Source organism: Grammomys surdaster, unplaced genomic scaffold (assembly GCF_004785775.1).
Source record: "Grammomys surdaster isolate TR1022 unplaced genomic scaffold, NIH_TR_1.0 66, whole genome shotgun sequence".
Lineage (NCBI taxonomy): Eukaryota > Metazoa > Chordata > Mammalia > Rodentia > Muridae > Grammomys > Grammomys surdaster.
The window spans coordinates 16102575-16119502 of NW_021604568.1; positions in this window are offsets into that span (position 1 = coordinate 16102575).

A 16928-nucleotide genomic window follows, 5' to 3' on the forward strand; every position below is an offset into this window, starting at 1 on the left:
ACCACTTCTCGTTTTCATCATTTAAAACTTAGAGACAATAAAGGGAAAGAATTTCAAACAAGGGCTAGGGTCAGATACCATTCGTGCCCCCTAGAGAGCTCTGCCTCCCTCTGTCTTGCCTGTCAGTCAAGTTCTTGATTCAGCTCCAAAGGAACCTCTTAACCTTGAAGACAGTTTTCTGGGAGAGGACTTAATCTCACACCTAAAATCATTATTCTTGGCAGCTCAGTGTCTCCATAGAGGTTAAAATTCCCTCTTGAGAGGTGGGACCTCAGCCCCAGAGACGGCTCAGAAAGGCCTGAAGCTGCCCTTTTATGATTGGCAGAAGAGCAAGCTCACCAGTTATAATTCTTGCTTTCTCATTTGCATAACTTTCTCACACTGAGGTGCTTGAGGGGAATGCTGGGTAGTCGTTCTCATTTCCATCTTTCCACTCTGGCTTCTCGAAAAGTCAATGTAGCTAGTAAGGACTGACACACGCTTTGGTTCTACTGTGGTTATCATTATGAAGTATACTTCACATGCCTTCTCTTTGGGAAGGCCCACCATACTTAGACATCGGTGCACCCTGTCCCAAAGGCATCCCAGTGGCTGTGACACCAGGATATGGATCATGTTTGTATAACAGGAAGAGGACAATCTGGGAGGTGGGGAGGTGCTTCCTGTAAGAGCACAGCTTCCACGAACTTAAGGATCTGAGTTCAGATCTCTGGCATCCATATAAAAACCTGGGAGGGGCTTTGAGTGCCCATAACCTCGGCACTGACAGATGGAGAGACAGTTCCTAGGAGCTTGCAGACTAGCAGCCTCGACAACTAAACATGTAAGGCCTGCAGCTACACTCTTACGATCTGCAGATGAGCAAGCTCACCAATTAAGATTCTCATTTGCATAACTTTCTCAGAGCCGAATGCTCTGAGGTTTTCTGAGAGCCCCTGTCTGTGGGTGATAAGGTAGAGCGATAGAGAGGATGCCCCATGTCCTCCCTGGAGGATGGCCTCCTCAGTAAGGCATGGCTACACCTGCACATGCTAGTCACCAAAAATAATAAATGGATAAATAAATAAATAATAAAATAATTTTAAGGAAATTAAGGTGGGCAAAGATTGTAGAGGTGTCTATGAAAGATGTGTTTGATATAGTTAGTATTTCTTGATAAGGTGGGGTCTACTTGGAGGGAGAAGCCTGCCCTGGCTTTCTGGAATGTGTGGGGATGTTAAATAAGTGTGTGGGGCACCAGTAAGCCAACAAAACTTACCTTTTGGCTTCCTGTTGGGTGATTTTTAAAAGCAGCGCATATTTAGTTTGGAAAGGCTAGAAACTATGTTAGTTTTAGATGAGTTATTCTGACCTATTCTGGGAGCATCAATACTTTTTTAATATTATTGAATGAATATACACGTTAGATATGAGAAAACCCAGCCTCTGTAAGGGCACTGTCTTGGTCGGTTTCACAAAAGCATGTGTCGTATAGCCACAATTAGAATTAAAATGCTGAAGTTCTATAATGCCTGAATCCTTCTGTGGTCTTCACAGGTAACTCTTACCCCTCATCTCTGATCCTTGGTAAGCTGAGGTCTGCTTTCTGTTCACACCGTGTGCCTTTTCCTGGGATGTCACAGAAACACGATTACTTGCACATCCTATGGTAGTGGACTCCCACTCTCTCACTTCCTGGGAACCACGTCTACTACAGGAGATTGCTTCCTGTGCTGAGTAAATGTGTCAAAGCATGTTTATCCACACACGAGTGTAAGGACATCTGGGTGGTGTCTGCAGTTTTGGCAGTTAGGAACAGAGAAGCTCCAAGCCCCCATATTCAGGTTTATGTGTGAGCCTCCATCTCTGTGTACACACTTAGGAGTCACTCCCACCCCTAACTATGGGACTGCTGGCCCGTAATAATCGGAGGTTTGGTTTTATGTTTTAAGAAAAACACTTTGCCAAGCTATTTTTCCAAAGTCATTGTCCTGTTTTGTGTTCCCACCAGCAGTGTGTGAGAGTTCCAGCCTCTCTGGATGTACTTGCCAGCACTTGGCATTGTCTTTTTGAAAGTGTTTAGCCATTTTAGTCTGCATAGAGCTGAATCTCATTGTTGCTTTAGATTACATTTTATCTTGCATAATATTGAGCATATTTTTACTGAACTGTTAAGTTTTTAACTCTGTCTCAACTGGATACAGCCAGCTCACTGGTGATCTCCAGGTAATATGCGCCATGTCTAGAGGCATCTTGGTGTCTCAGTTGGGTGTGTCCTCCTACTAGCTTCTAGGGGTTGGAGGCCGTGGGTGATTCTATCCACCTCATAGAATGAGGAACACCCCCTGAAATGGAATTACCTACCCCAATACTTCTACGTACTCATCAAGGTGCTAGAGTGTTATCAGGAAAATTCAAAGCTGAGGCCAGCGTGAGGGTCACAGAGGCTCCGTGTAATCTAAACCATTTATGTGAAATAAAGAAAATGGGCCTAAGTTCTGACTCAGCCCTGAGAACACACACACAAGTAACATTATGCACGTTGTATTTTAGAACATATGTGAATGTACATATAGGCATGTAACAATGAATGAGAAATTGGCCATGAATTTGAAACTCTCAGGGAGGGGTATACGGGAGGCTTGGATGGAGGAAAGAGAAGGAGAAAATGATGTACTTATAATCTCAGAAGACAAAAGGACTAATAAAAAAATGACTCTAGGAGGCAGTTCTCTAAGCCTCCGCACATGTCTGGGTGAGAGACGAGGCTATCGCAGCTTGGGTATGTGCCCGCCACATCTGTGAGTGAATGTCAGCTCCCTGAGGCTTTCCTGTGCAGAGATCTCGGATTACTGATGAGCCCAAATCTAGCAATGCTTGCCTCACACCCTCTGAAAATTCTTTACTCATGAGGCTACTCCCATAAGGCCTCTGCTGTCTTCCACTGTAAAATAAGAGACAAAAGGAACAATCAGTTGCTGTGGCCCCTTGGGGTTCTCCCAGCTTTACCTCCTAAGTGCCTCTGAGTATCATTCTGCTAACCAGCAACATGAGGAAATCATTCATGAGCCACTTTGAGTGTGCCAGAGGCCTATATAGATTTAAGAACCCAAGCCAAAAAACATCAGTAATAAATTTTAAGAAGCAATCAACAGATAGATGTGGTCCCTCTTGGAAGACTGACTTCCTTTAAAGACTTCTTGTAACTCATTTCAAGATTTAGATTCCGCTTAATGCAGAAACAGAGCCATCTCTGGTTTAGGGCACCCAGAAGTTTACCTTCAGAATGGATGTAGAACTAGCCGGGAGAGGCTGGGAGAGGGCCCCCTCTGTAAAGTACTTAGCATACAAGTATGAGAATTTGAGTTCAAATCCCGAGAACCCACTTAAAAGCTGGTTGATGCCTGCAATCCAAGTTTTTGGGGAAGTAGAGACAGGCAGATCTCGGTGGGGGCTCACTGGCTCACCAGTCTAGCTGAACCAGCAAGCTCCAGGTTCAATTAGAGACCCTGTCTCAATAAGAAGATGGAGAGTGACTGAGGAAGACAACATACATGCACACACACAAGAATGCACACATACATGCACACAAATACACACGCACACTTGGTGTAGGGGTGCACACAAAGAGGCAGAAAAGACAAGTGGCCACTTGCATACGAAAGTCAAATACTGCCCAGAAACACCCTCATTATAATTATTAACTGTGTGAAGAAAAGCTTCACTGGAGGACAGCTGTGTGGCTGCTCCCCTCAGCTCTCTGCCAGAGGCTTTGGTAGACACAGAAGAGGCTCAGACTATGGCTCCTGTGCTTCTGGAGTCCATCTTGGCTCAGAGACACCCTGGAGGATCTCCTGTAATGAGTCGTCAGTCAGCTGGTGGTTCATAAGTCTGGACTACCAGCTCCTTGCAGGGTCACACTCCTCACACTGACAACCCCCACACAGGAAGCCCTAAACTCTCTGTCGAGTAATTCTCAGGCTTTCTGTGGTAAATGACATTTTTCAAAACTCTCTAGCCTACTGCAGACCAATGCCCTGGCAAAGCACATGAAATGACGCATGCATGCAGCAGCGGTGCTGAATTCTTGTGCACCGTTTTAAATGCTTTCCTCCAACTCCTGCGGCTCTCTCCCTGTTGACTGATAACAGCAACAACACACCCTCTAGAGCAGCCTTGGCCACAGACCACACGTTAGCCATGAGGAAGAAGTGGGTGTGTCGTGCCTACAGTGACTGAGCCCACGGTTCACACTCAGTTCGGCCACCAAGTCCTGGGACTGTGCAGTCATGCAATCGAAGAAGTAACACACCCTCAAGCCCCACCCACATGTGCTCTCTGGTATCCTCTTCCTCCAGATTGTGCTCACTCACTGGATCAGTGGAGAAATCAAGGCAGAAAGGGGAGACCCACCAAAGGCAGATGCGAAGCTCTGGAGTGATTGAGACCCACACAGGAGGGGTCGGCAAGGGTGTGGCCCTGCTTACCTCTCCCTTCACGAGGGTCAAACTGACTCATCCAGACTACCATGCTTGCCCTTCTGTGAGCTGAGACTGGCTGGCTGGGTTCTCACACATCTTGTGATTGTCACTGGGTGGAACCTGCCACAAAGCATCATGGTCAGGCCAGTCTCCCACAACCCAGTGCTTCTCTAATTAGCATTTGAAGCTCACTGAGGTACGGCTCACAGGCAAGCTCATCTCCTCCCCACCTCAGACACAGTTCTGGCAGCCCTGATCACCATAAGGTGGCCAGGTGAGACTGCCCTTGCCATTCTGTGGCCAGCTGCAAACCAGAGACCTGGATAGGAGTCACCCATCCACAAGCAGCCCTGGGGATCCATTTCTCCACGCAAAGCATTTTAAGAGAGAGGGAACTGTCACAGTGAAGATTCTGTTGAGAATTCTGCTTCAACTCGGGGTGAAACTTCATTACAGGGAGCAACTAAAAAGGATGGGGGGGTCAGTGAGTGTTCGTAGCTCCACAGAGAGAGGGGAGGGGGAGGGGAAGAAGAGGGAAGGGAATGGGAGGGGGAGGGGGAAGAGGGACCACAACGGAAGTCCCCCGACTGACCTAAAATTCGAGAGCAGTGCTGAACATTGTTCAGGACATGGCTTCAGGAATCCTCTCAGTGACTCACGACTTAACTGCTCTCATGGAAGAACATGGATGGACAGGGGCATTCGGTGTGTTTCTGTCACTGCTGTGGTATTTTTAGTGCTGGTTTCGGCGTTGTGGTCTTTGATTATTCAATAAGACAGGAAATTAATTTGACTCAAGATGAAGCTGTCACACCAAGGTCGAGAGCTTTGTGCCTTCCTTCCTTCCTGACATTTTGACATAAGCCTCTGAGAAATCGATAGTAAAGTTGAGATAGAGTGACCAGACCTGCCCTGAGCTCATCTTTCTATCCTCTTAAGAGTTCTCTCTGACTTCGCTTTCAAGTCCTCTTTCTAAAATATTCGTTGGACAAGAGGAACAGTCTGCTGGATAAGAGGGATTGCTCTGCGAGCATGAAGATCTGAGTCTGTATGTCCAGATCACACATCGAAAACCAAACATGGCTATGTATGCCTATAAACCCAGCAATGGCTGGGCAGAGAGACGCGCAGATCCGGGTAGCTTGCTCTCCCATCAGCCTAGCCCAAAAGGATGAGAGATTCCGCTCCCAATCCGGCGAGAGATCCCATATCAAGGAAAAGAGATGAAAAGAACAGAGGAAGGCACACGGCATCCTGTTCTAACCTCTACAGTAACATGTAACACACACACACACACATGCACACACACAGGCACTCACACAGGCACACACACACATATACCACAGACACCATACACATCACACACACAGACCGACCACACATACACATGCACATGCACACACAAACACAGACACCACACACATACACATGCACACGCATACACACATGTGCACACACACCACAGACACACATCATATATACCACACACACACCACACACACATGCACACATACATGCACGCACACACCACACACATCACAAACACCACATACACACAACATACACCACACACACACCATACACATGCACAGGTACCTGCACATGCACACACACACACACAGAGACACCACACACACTCCTCACACAGCTCTTTTCTGCTAGGAAGTCTGCAAAAGTAACCAATACCATATCTTAGAGAGTCAGCCTTGTAAAACAGGAGGATTCTCAGCTACGTTATTCTGACCCTTTACTTACAAAGGGTCCTGAAAAAATGTCTTATACCCAACAAGTAATACAAACCAGTAGCTTCAATTTCAGATGTGGTGGGTGGCTTATTTCTGATTTGTCTGTCTTGGTTCCTCTGATAAACTCTCAAAGCCCAATTTGACCCCCATCCCTGCAGACCACTGGTCTCCAAATTCCACCTTGGTACTATGTAGAGATCTTCCTTGTTCCATATACTTGCCTTACCCTGGTTCTCCACTACTGAAGTTTAGAGAGAAGCAGATGGCCCAGCCCAGGGAACAGAAGATAGAATACCGTGAGGAAAGGCAGTGGGGTTTGTTTTATTTTGTTCATGTGTGTGGGGGGAGGAGTAGTGTTTTATACATGCATATGTGACAGTGCTCACACACAATTGTGTAAGTCAGAAATCTGCATCAGGTGTCTTCTTCAAACACTCTCTTATTTTTGCAGACAGGGTCTCTCACTGAACCTGGCCCTTACTGATTCACCTAGACTGGCTGCCCAGAAGGTCCCCAAGGGTCCTCTGGTTTTTACCTCCCCAGCTCTGAGTCTACAGATGTGTGGCACTGTGCCAGGTTTCTAATATGCATGCTGGGGATCTGAATCAGGTCTCCATGCTTGGACACTAACTTACTGATTCAGCTATCTCCCCAGACCAGCGCTGTCTGATTAAATTCATTTATTGAGTGTATATAGAAGGAGGGAACGCATACTATGGTATGAGTGTGGAAGTCAAAAGACAACTTGTAAGCACTGGTTCTTCCCTCCCTCCATGTGGATTTCAGGCACCAAACTCAGGTCCTTTGGTTTTGATGACAGCATCTTAAGCTGCAAAGCCATCTCCCAGGCCAGCTCCAGGTGAGTTTTAATGCACACAGGAGACATTGAGGACATTAAACATCACTGTACCAAGGTGGGCAGGATACAAGAGCCAGAAAGGAAAGGATGGAAACTTCTGATACCTCTAATGGCAGGAGTTGTCTTGGCTTTCCCCTACTGTATGTGCATATCTGTCTTCCTTGGTGAGAAAGCTCTGGTTTCACCACTAGGATTCATTGCTCAGTTCCACAGTAGCTGCTGTCTCCTAGTTACTACAGATACATATTAACAAGGGCTCAAAGTCTGTTTGCAGCTAGTGCTTCTACCAACTGAACATCCATGTCCATGGTACTGTGTTCAACAGTGACACCTCTCCACCCGCCATCATGCCTCCTGGTTGTCTATGTCTGAAGTATACTTGGGCCTAGAACTAAACCATCCTGGATGCTCCCACTCCACCCTGAAACATATTTGAGCTGATTTGCTTCTGTCAGTGTTTGCTTTGAGTTCTTTCCTCCTATCTCTGTTGATTCAACTTTATTTTGTTTAATATGTAAATAGTTCATGTGCTCTATCAGAGACTCCATGTGATGCTTCTTCGCTACCTCACTGAACCATTCTGAACAGGCAGCCATGGTTGATTTTTTGATTGACTGATGGCTGGGGATTTTGTGGAGCAGGGATGAGTCAGTGAGAGAGTTTTACATGGAGATCCTGTAAGGTCATGCCTTTGACATCCATTCATGACAAAAAGTCCCACGTGATTCAAAAGCCTCAAGCTATCCAAGGGCATATACCCAGATGGCAGCCTTGGGAACCCCCAAAGGGAAGGCACAGCATCTGGGATGCCACTCAGCAGAAACCTGTCCCCAGGGCTTTGACCTTGATGGAGTAGTGGCTGATGAAGGAATTTTTTGAAGCAGTACCTGCAAAATTGCCTGAGACAGTGTTGATTCCTCCTCTGTGGGAGAGGCTGCAGGAGGAAGGAAAAGGGCCGACCTTCCTCTGAGGTCAAGGCAGCTCCGCACACAGGGAGCTTCTCTGGTGCAAAGAGGGCGATGTTTTTTGGAGGAGCCTGGCAACAGAATAGTAGACAGGATACTCTCTCCATGGAGGAGAGATAAGAACAGTATGACTCATTAAATAAATCATTCTGAGAAAAAGCCTCTAGTTAACACACTGTCTATTTGTTCCACTTTTTAATTATATTTATCAGTCATAAAATCATTCACAAACTATTTACAGAATTGGCCATAGCCTGTAAACCCATGGCCAAGAGACAAGCTACTCTTTGAGTCTAAGACAAATACCTTAAAATTCTTAAGAAATTCTGATGCGGTTTGCTGCACGAAGTGTTCCTTCTCCTCTTTCCATTCTGTGAGATGGTTCACGAGTCGTCTCTGGGATGCTCTGCCAATGCCTCGTGCTAGCACTGCCTGGTGGTTTGTGCTGACTGGGAGGAATGGTTCCCAGGAAGTGAACTTAGCCCAGGAGCCCGGGGCTGTTGAAATGTCTACTGTTTGGTCCAGCAGATGCTCAGACTTCTCCCTAAAGCCTTCCAGTCATCTCACGAGACAGAAGGGAGTAGACTGCAGATGGAAACTGGGTTAAATCTCTTCCCTTTGGATGTTGAAGACATCTTTCTGACCTCACAATGCAGTTAGAGGAGAGTGACATCCATCTATAGCATCTGTTCTCACCTAGACGAAGTCTATGAAATCTCCAGTCCATAGAGAAACTAGAGCACCAAGAGATTAAATGCCCAGCCTGAGCCACAGTGTGCAGTCCAGATCTAGCCATTCCAGACTACTTTTCATTCTCTTTTCTGTGTCTCCTTAAACAGAAGTTCTAGAAAGACTCATTTGTTGATCACATATCACACAGAAGACAGGGATGCAAGCGTAACAAGAGGCATTGGATGTGGTTGACCAGTTGTCTATTGCTGTATAATAAACCACCACTGTTTACTTGCTCTGGATTCTGTGGTTGGTCAGGGCTGGGTTAGGGTTTCTCCTGACATTGATGCTCCAGAACTCATTGATCTGGCATTTCTTTTGGGGCTAATATGTCCTCACACAACAGCAGATTGGTGTCAGCTGTCAACTGGGTCAGGTGATTCCTCACAGGGAGGCAATATTTTGAAAAGGCCAACCTCAATACACAAGCACTTTTCAAACTCCATGGATCGTGTTTGATGTCCTATTGGTCTAAGCAGGTCACATGCTGAAACCAGAATCACCGTGAGAAGTCACCAAGGGTGTGGGCCTAAAATTTACTGAGGTCAATGACTATGGTAATCTCTCAACCACAGTCTCACAAAAAGACAGGTTATGTGCATTCAAATTAAAATTACAACACGAAGCTCGCTCCTACGTCCCAAGGTCCCAGGCCTGGATCTTTCTGTCCTCACCAGTCTGGCTCCCACTCAGCAGTCCTGGCTGTGCCTTGATTCCCAGCAAGTTTTGATGACTCAAACATCCTAGAGATATGAACTCTGAGCCTGGGACTGCTTTGCTCCTGAGCCAGAAGCTCTCAGTTGTTTGTTTTGTGTTCCTGGATAGCTTAAAAATATAGTAAAATAAAATATGTACCTGATAAAAGATGTATAAATACTGCATAGAATAAACAACTAAAAATAAAGGCCCTGCTGCCTATTTTATCATATACTCCATGGATTCTTTTTTTTTTTTTTTTTCTATTTTCTTCTGAAGACATCTCAGGGATATCTGAGCTCCCAAGTCCTCATTTCTCTGGGTCTGAAAAGCAGAAGGGATGGCGTGGGCTGTCCAGCATCTGTAATATTCCACGGTCTCTTCCTTAGTCTCTCCCAACTGTCTGTGGTACTGGGATTTGTTAACTCTGGGACTCTTGATCTGGGGTCACCTCCTTCTCACTGGGACTGGTTCTGTTAGCTTGTGCTGATGGCTTTGCTGTCCTTAGGCAGCTTTGTGTATGAAGTTACAAGGTAGGTGACCCCAGAACTGTAGCAGACAGTGAGATGTTGCATAGGAAGTGTCCTGAAGTCCTGGTATCTGCTACCGAGGGATAAATTTTCATCTCATATTCTAATCAAGATACATTTGCCTATCAAATAAGCAGTATTCATATGTTCTCGTCACACTGCCTGTGTCTACTTGCTCTGGAATGTAGAGTTAAACCCTGCACCCCAGAGCAAGCAGACAGGGGACAGGTGTGTGAGACCACATGCCCAGGTGGTACACAGCAGGAATAGGCAGGCAGATACTGCCACAGTCTCCTCCATGTGGAGAATGTCCTTAAGACAGCCTAGGAACAAGGGCAGTATCTGATGAGCATCCTCAGACTAGTACCGGCTGGGCTGAGAGGAGCACATGTCATGCCTTTAGGCCTGGACAGTACTAGTGCCATTTTCTCAGGCATGCTTATCAGATCTTCACCAACTCCTTTGCTCAGGGAATTCACTTCCTGATCATCTTCTTCAGTAGAGCAGGTAACACAGATATAGAAACACACAGCAGCATGACGCAAGTAGTTTTTTTTTTTCAGTCCATTGTGTGAACTGCAATGTTCATGGCAGTGGTTTCAGTGATTCTGAGCAGACCTTCTCCTTGTCTTCCAGAAGCCCCAAGTTACAGCCCGTTTCCTCACGTCTGCCCAGGCTCTCTCCAGGCCTAGCTGTGGAGAGTGGAAGGGCCCTGCCAATGCCCTCTGTTGACTTTAGAAAGGCTTACTTATGCCTGTTCTTGGGACAGACCAGCTTCCTGGTAATGCCTGAGTGCACCCTTTCTAGGAAGATCTTCACCATTTCCTGGAGGAAAAACAAAAACTGTAGCTAACTTTCAGTGTTTCAGAGTATCTCTTCCCCAAACCTTCTACCTCTGTTTCTTTCTGGATTTACTCTTCCATTTGTTTCTGGGAGAATTTCTTAACTTCTCTTCTCCCCTACAGAGTGAAAAATCCCTCTCCCCCTCCCCTTCCCTTTTCCCCCACCCCACCTTCTTCCTTCCTCCTCCCCCTTCCTCTTCCCCCCTCTTGTAGTTTGGCAACCTGGCTTTCATTTTCTCATTGATGCCTGGATTGCTTCTCAGATCCCACAGACACCCTCAAGTGCCCTGAGTCTCCTTCACAAGGGAACTATTTGCTCAGCTTCTCAGACAGACTTACTTGGTGGGTGGAGGCTAGCCCGAATTGTCAATGGAACACACGCTAGAATCACTGGGAAGAGAATCCCTGTGAAAGGTTGTCTACATCAGGTTGGCCTGGGGGGGGGGTTCTCATTAAAGTAATTGATATGGGAAGACCCAGCCCATGGTGGACATCACAGTTCTTTAGGAGGGGTCCTGAAAAATGAAGAGTGAAGAAGTCAAGCCTGGCATAAGTATGCATGTGCATGCATTTAGTACTCTGTGCTCTTGACTGTCTGTGACTGTAGATGACTGCTACTTGCTGCTGTCATGACTGACTGAGACCTGGAAGTATAAGCTAAAACAAACCCTTTCTCCCCACATCAACAAAAAAGAAACTAGAACAGACCCCTTCTCAATTTTTTTCAGATTAACGTACAGATAAGATTGTAGGTATTTATCACTCAGAAAGTGATGTCTTGAGCTCTGCACGCTCTGAAGAATAGCTAACCGTGCACCTGATTAATACACACAGTGTCTCCACCAATCATCATTGTGTGGCTGAGAGCATTGTTTTCTCCAAGAACAACCTATGATGCTGCTGTTGCCACTGTGAGATGCAACAGCACTCTCACATTTTGTGTTCCTTGTCTACCTGTAATTGTGTGCCCTTTGAGCAATGTCCAATTGTCTTTTAGAAGGAAGGGTCCTTTCATGTCCAGTGCATTCTGTCTGCACTGAATGGTTCAGAGATGGATAAAGTATTTTCTTTCCACGGTTGGGTGTTACTGCCTCTTCTAAGTGATGCGTCGCCTATCTGAATAGCTTGTATGCAAGCTAAAGAGTCTGCTGTAATTTAGTTCTGCCAGGTCAGTGACCCACCAGCTTCCACAGAGAGTTAGGTGGTAGTGATTGGAGGTGGGAGGAGGGAAATTGGTATCAGAACCTCGGGTCCTTGAGTAGGAGAGCTTGATTGTGTTTACAGTAGCAAACATGCTTTGTCTGAAGCAGCTGTCCTCTGATCCAGCTCCCACTGCCCTGCTTGTGGCTCTGTCTCACATAGCTCCCTACTCCAGATGATGGAGCCAGAGATGATGGAGCCGGAGAAGATGGAGCTGGAGATGATGGAGCCAGAGATGATGGAGCCGGAGAAGATGGAGCTGGAGATGATGGAGCCGGAGATGATGGAGCTGGAGGTGACGGTCCGTTGCACATGCTGGAGTGCTGGAGGAGTCTCAGTGCTTTTGTGCTCCCCAATCTCCTTTCCCTTCCTATTCCACATCCTCTTATCTCTCTAGCTCTGGTCCTCAGATTTAATCAATTTAAGTAAGGATCTATAGTTGGATATTATTTGAGGTTGTCCTAGAAAGTTTCAGTACTAAAAGCTTGGTTTCTGCTGTAATTCTGAGAGACGACAGACCCTTTAATAGGCAAGGCCTAGTGTGAGGTGATTTTGTCATTGGGGGTGCTGCCCTCTCGTGACATCAGCTCTCCCAAGAGCAAATTGATGTGAATTCCTCTGGCTTCTCACAGATGCTCCCAATTGTCACTCGCCATGTGGGGTGCTGCCAAAAGAACCTCCCCAGAGCCAAGCGCTGGGCATGTGCACTTGTAGAACGGCGAGTTAATGTTGACCAGCTATATGGTGAAATGGCCGAGTCTTCAAGCCTTGGCCTCACTACTAAAGACACATGCTTAACTGTAGAGATTGGCACAGGGAGAGGAATTTGATTTCTTTCTGAATCATAAAAGGGTGAGGCAGAGTGAAGGATGGGTGGAGGGCACCTACCCACCATTCAGCGTTGTCAGCTGAGTTCCCAACCTTCACAGCTTCAGGGCAGGCAGGTAACTCTTCCTGGTCTCTGAAGTGGAAACTTTAGGGGTTCTTTGGAGAGTCAGTTGTGTTGGGTGGTGCTTTGCTGGGGCAAACATGTGAAGGAGTGTTTTTTTGAAGTGGACACAGGTGAAAGAGTAAGGCAGACTCGTGAAGGAATGTTTCACTGAGGCAGGCAGAGGAGAGAAGACATTCTGCTAAGGTAAAGATGTGAAAGAACACGTGATGAAGGATTCTTTGCTAACAGCATGCGTGCATTGGTCCGTCCGCCTTACATTGCGTAGTTGAGCTGCATTTGTTGGGCCTCTGACTCGGGCTGATTAGATGCACGTGCTGAGGCGAGCCGCATGGAGGACACGTGACATTTGGAGGGTATAAATAAGACTTAACAGCGTGACAGAGACAGAGCTTGCACACCTAACTATGCAAGGCTTGAGGTCTTACATCTTTGCTGATCTTCACTTCCCTGAGAGAGGCATAGCTGAGAACTTCTCCTGGTGTCCCTCTGGGTCCCTCCTGCTGACTGGAGCTGAGGCTGAGGCCTGGCTGTCTTTGCTAGGTTGTGTCACTGCTGTTAACCCGACTCTACCAAACTGGACTGCTGGTGTATCCGTATTTGCAAGTGGATCGAGTTGCTACTGCTGACCTGTGAACTGAACTGTCAATTTCCAGACAACAGATGGGAGTTGTTCCAAAGAAACTTTCTAAACAGGTCTGTGGGGCTGTTAGCTCACACGTGGATGTGGACCTGTTGGGTGGAGTTGTGGATCCCGTGTGTCTATTGCGGCTCAGGGAGACAGAAGCTTGGGAATTTGACTGAGTTCACTCCATGAGGCGCCGGGTGGACACACACATACGAAAACACACACAGACACACACAGACACCCACAGACACACACATAGACACACACACACTGACACACACAGACACCCACAGACACTCACAGACACACCCACAGACACCCACAGACACCCACAGACACACACACAGACACACACACAGACACAGACACACAAACACACACACACACACAGACATACACACTCTAAAAAGAAAACCACTGCAGTGAGCCAGGTGGGCAGAGCTGAGTCTCATCCTGACTGTTAGCCTTGGTTTTAGAAGTTGAGCTGGGCTTCCTCACCTCAGAACACCCACCCAGAGACCCATCCAAATTCTCATAGTATCTATCAAATTTCCACTGGACTCCAACCTTCTGAGGACCCCCCCCCATTCCAGCGCACATCCCAAGGCTGTCATGAGATGGTTAGGAAACTGAGGAAAAGACTTCAGTTTTGACAGCAGCACTTGAATAAACATCACCATGCTTTGAGTCTCCAGATCTGTTGCTAAATCCACGTCTCCACAAGTTAGCAGCCCAATAAACAGCTTCGGCCATGTTCCACCATCTACCAGACTGTCATTTCACATGCTCTGAATGCCAAAAGGAGTCTTGGGAGTTCAACCAGAGAAGTACCTGCTTTGCAGAGTATTTAGTACAGAAATCCATGACGTGTGTGGGCCCGCAGCAGCAATGGGGGAAGAAAAGCAGCGTCTGGAAGCCTCAGGGTGACCAAGGCCAGAGTGACATTTCATGTAGGTGTCAAGACCTCCAAGGATGACATGTGATGTTGTTTTTCATATCTGCCTGATGTAGACAAGGGTGGTGGGAGGGTCTTGCTTTTGAAATGGAATGATCGTCTTATTGTACTTGGACTAGAAAAGGAATCCTGTTTCTCTTTGGTGTATCCCCAACCACGGATGCTCAGAGTATCCTGGGTAAACGATCACCAGCCCCTCCTAAATCTGCACTCACACCCCAGATTAGAAAAATAAATGGTAGGATGGTTCCTCCGTTGTGCGTGGGAGTGCTAACTTCTCAAATCTGTACCAAGATTTTATAAACAGTATACTCCGTGGTCTCACCCTATATATAGGAGGAGCAGGGCGCTGTGTGAGTAGAAGGATGGAAAGGCTGCTTACGTTTGTCACACTAGCTCACACGCCCACACCCAACTGTCACCCATCCTGAAATTCCTACTGTTAGAGTTACCATTTCTGCTCTCTGTTCGGGGCTGCAAGGAAACCTTCACCCAGGTACCGGGTCACAGATTTGCTTTTTCACACTCAGCTTCAGGTCGCATCAGGTTTCTTTAATTTTCTATTGCAAATTTCAAAGGTTTGGGGTGCTTATAAAGACTAGAAAACAGAAAGAAAAGTAACTCTTTACCCAGGAGAAACCCTTAACCACGGAGGAGGGCTGACACATGATGTCATATGGGTTGTCTGAGCCATCTGGTGAGAAGGCTCTTCACACTGTGTTATTCTCCCCCAGATCCTATAGTGACCCCCCTCTAATTGAGAGAAAAATCTCAACAAACCCAAGGTAGGGGGCATTTTATAAGATCATTGTAGATCAGGCAAAATTAGTCATTTAAAAAAAAAAAGGAGGAAGGCTAAGTTAATGCCATTGTTTAGAGCAATCATGGCAACTAGAGGCAAGATGGTCTCTGGAGTGGACCCTGGACCACAGAGAGAGTATTAATGGAGAATCGGGTGACATCCAGAGTCATTCTGCAATAATAGATGTATTAAAGAAGGAAGTTGGGATAAATGGAGTCTGAGACTGGAACAGTTACCAACCACAGAGACTGGGTGAAGGGTCAACAGAAACTAAGTCCACTGTCCTAGCAACGTCACTCCCAAGTGTATTTATTAGGCTGGGTTCTCTAGAAGAACAGAAGCAAGAGATAAGGGTTGAGTGTCCAGCAACGGCTGCCTGCATACTGGAGAGGCTGAGAACCCAGTAGATACTCAGCCCATGAAGCTGGCTGCCTCAGAAGTCCTAATCTAGTGGCCGAGGATGTTTCTCGGAGAGCTGCTGGCCATCGGTCCATGCTGGAAGGTTGAAAAACTAGAGTGTGAAGCCAGTGGAGGACAGCGGTGGCAATAGATGTTCCTGCTTGAGAGGAAGTAGAGGCAGGCAGGGGACAAGGCCTCTTCCCCAGTCCACTCATCGGAAGGTGCCACTTTGTGGTCGGTCTCCTGCCTGAGTTCTCTCTAGAAACTTCCTCACAAGCACACTTAGAGATGTATCTCCTAAGTGATTCTAAATCCCTTTAGGGTGACAATTAAGAACAGCCATTATATCAAGGATTTGGGGGGTGAGTGGGGGTGGGGATGGGGTCTGGGGGGAAATCAGTTTTTCTCTCTTAAGCGATGCCTCCACTCAGGCTATGGAGGAAACCTCAAGGGAGCAATGCCCTAAGCAATGCTTTCTGTTTGGCAGTGATGCTCAGATGGGTCACCTCTCATCACCATGGGCTTGGGCATGAATACCTCCTCCTCTTCCTCCTCCTCTTCCTCCTCCTCCTCCTCTTCTTCCTCCTCCTCCTTTTTCTCCTCCTCCACTTCCCCAATCCTGTGGGTGCTGTGTTTCCCTCAGGAGTGACCTCTGCTTGCTCCCTGAGCCCAGGCTGCTTCCAGTGCTTCTGGGGACAGAATGGGAGCTTGCTCCCCCTTGCATGCTAAACTAGGTCTCGGTGGTACTTGTCTTGGCCATCAGGGCCCTAATAGTCTTTTCTTTTCTTGTCTCCAGGCAACCAGCCCTCACAGAGAACACACCACTGTTCAGTGTAGTGCGTTCTGGCTGAAACAGTTCTTCACCACTTCAGTCCTCAGGTCCTTCCAACCACCCAGCCTCGGGCCTTTAGCTCCCTCTCCTTCAACCCACAAGATATTGATGCTACAGTTATGAGGTAGTAACTAAAATAACTTTATGGGTTGGGTTACCACAACACGAGGAACTGTATTAAAGGGTTACTGCATTCGGAAGGTTGAGTACCACTGGACTAAACGAAGAGAAGGATAGGCAGCCAGGACACTGAACCTGGTACCTCACCTGCCAGGAGTACAAAACAGCTCTTTCTTTCCTATGAATGGCACAGTGGAAGGGGTAGGGAAGCATA